Source organism: Phytophthora infestans, genomic scaffold (assembly GCF_000142945.1).
Source record: "Phytophthora infestans T30-4 supercont1.127 genomic scaffold, whole genome shotgun sequence".
In the NCBI taxonomy this organism is placed as follows: domain Eukaryota; phylum Oomycota; class Peronosporomycetes; order Peronosporales; family Peronosporaceae; genus Phytophthora; species Phytophthora infestans.
In genome coordinates, this window is record NW_003303632.1 from 353,014 (window position 1) to 355,428 (window position 2,415).

Genomic DNA, 2,415 nt, shown 5'->3' on the forward strand with positions numbered 1-2,415 from the left:
GCTGCCCCGACCGACGAGCGGTCTTTGTGATCGACAATCTTCTCGACTATCCAGCGGATCTCGCCAGCTGAGTCGACAATCGGCGGGGGACCGTCCCGCTGATACGACTGACGTTCTGGTTGGGAGCCGCGAGGAAAGATCTCGCGGGGAGCTTTCTGGATGGCGTATCAGGAGGCGGAGGAGGCCCAGGACGCGGCTGCAATGGCCCGTGAGGACTGCGACTGAGACTCGTCAGTCGAATCGGGAACTCTTGGCGCGCGTGAGGCTTCTTGAGCGCGCGGTACATGGTAGTCTGCAGAGCGGAACGGTGGAGCAGGCGCCTGGTGTGAATGGCGCGATGGCTCGGCGCGCGCGTCGGGCGGGACGGCCGCTATATGCGCCGGCGGCTCAGGAGACTGAGTCGAAGAAGGAATCGTAGCGGGCAGGTATTGCTTGAGTCGTCCGACGTAGAACGTCGGATGTAGTCGCAGCGACGTGGGGATATCCAGTGTGTAAGCCTCGCCAATAACCTTAGTCACCGTAAATGGCCCAATAAAGCGCGGTGCGAGTTTACTCGCGCCGAGGTTGGTGACGGCAGAGTCTCTGATTCCTGAAGTCGACAGGAGCACTCGATCTCCTGTCGCGAACTTTACTGTGTGTTTGCGGCCGCGCTTGTCCGCGTTTTCCTACTGCTTGTCGACCGCCGTCTGCAGCGCGTCGCGGACGTATCGGGCGACTGCTTGACGCTGGAGGAGGAAGTCTGAGACAGCGGTGTTATCAGCCGGATGTGCCGGTTGCTTTGGCGCGTAGTTCGCTGATGGAGACACCGCGTTAGCGGTGCCAGGACTGATCAGGGCACGATTCGTCCACGAGGCGAGAGGGGACACTGCGTCGCGGGGAGTCGTCAGGGCCTTCCTGGCCTGGGCGTGTGCCACTGCGTTAACAGTCGCTGAAGATGAGGCTGCACTCGAGGAGGAGTCGGCAACCGGTATGGAAACCGGTTGAGGGTCTATTACCGGTGTTGGCGCAGAAGGCTTGTCGGCAACCGGTATGGTAACCGGTTGTGGGTTCGAAACCGGAGTCGTCACAAAGTGGTCGTCGCCTCTTTCACCCCCACCCAGAGTGGAGCCACACGGCGCCGTGGGACGGCCCACGGCGAGGGGAGCTGGAACGCGAGGGTGCCGAGCGTTGTTGACGAAGAAAGAAGTCCGGCCAGTCGACGCGTGAACCGCGTTGTTCAGCGCGAACTCAGCAAGCGAGAGGAACGAGCTCCAGCTCGTGAACGACGTCGCATAGCTGCGAAGTACGTCCTCAAGGACGCGATTAACTCGCTCGGTTTGGCCATCCGTCTCCGGATGAGCGGCCGTCGACATCAGCAGCTTTGTCCCTGATAGCTCGAAGAGCTTCGTCCAGAAAGCAGACGTGAACCGCGGATCGCGGTCCGAAACAATAGATTCGGGCATGCCATGATGACGGAAGACTGCATCCACGAAGTGCACCGCGGTATCGGCCGCGGTGATCGTATCCGGGACTTGGATGAGGTGAACCATCTTGTTGAACCAGTCGACGAATACCAGGACACCGGAGCGCCCGGCGGAGTTGGGTGGGAGGCCAAAGACGAAGTCCATCGACACCGAGCGCCATGCCTCGGTGGCCACTGGTAAGGGACGCAGGGGAGCCTGCGATGACGCGGACGGTTTCACGCGTTGGCAGATCTCGCAGGTCCTCACCCACTTGCGCACCCACTTATACATGTGGGGCCAGTAAAAGTCGCGCGACACTGCGGCGAATGTCTTCTCACGGCCCAAGTGAGCGCCAAGGGGGATATCGTGGAACTCGTGGATGATCCGCGAGCGCAAGTCAGGATCGTTGGGAACCACTACACGCGAAGCATCGAAGCGATCGATGCTGTACGTTAGCAGCCCGTCTTCAATCCGATACCTATCGATCTGATGGCGTGTGGAGCGGGACAAAGCACTCAGTGTCTTTTCACTGGGCGAGCGGAGATGTTCAAGAATACTCGAATAGACCGGATCGAATTCATACGCAGTCCGGATTTCGTCGCGGAGTGGGGTTTCTGAAGACACGCTCGTCAGGTTCAATCCCGACGCCAAGCACATAGCACAGTTGTCTTCGTCGTCTTCATCATGCAGCGGTTGTCGACCCAGCGAATCGCGTGGGTCGTAATCTGGACGACGAGACAGAGCATCTGCAAGGATGTTGCTCTTGCCGGGTTTGTAGTGAACCACGAAATTATACTCGGAGAATAACGACAACCAGCGAGCCATTCGCTGGGAAAGATGAGGGCTCTTCATCGCTGTCCTTAGCGATGCGTGATCGGTATACACTGCGAAGGTTTGCTCGCCGAGTAAGTACACTCTGAATTTAATCAGAGCGTAGCGCATCGCGAGAAGCTCCTTGTCGTGGACAGGATAG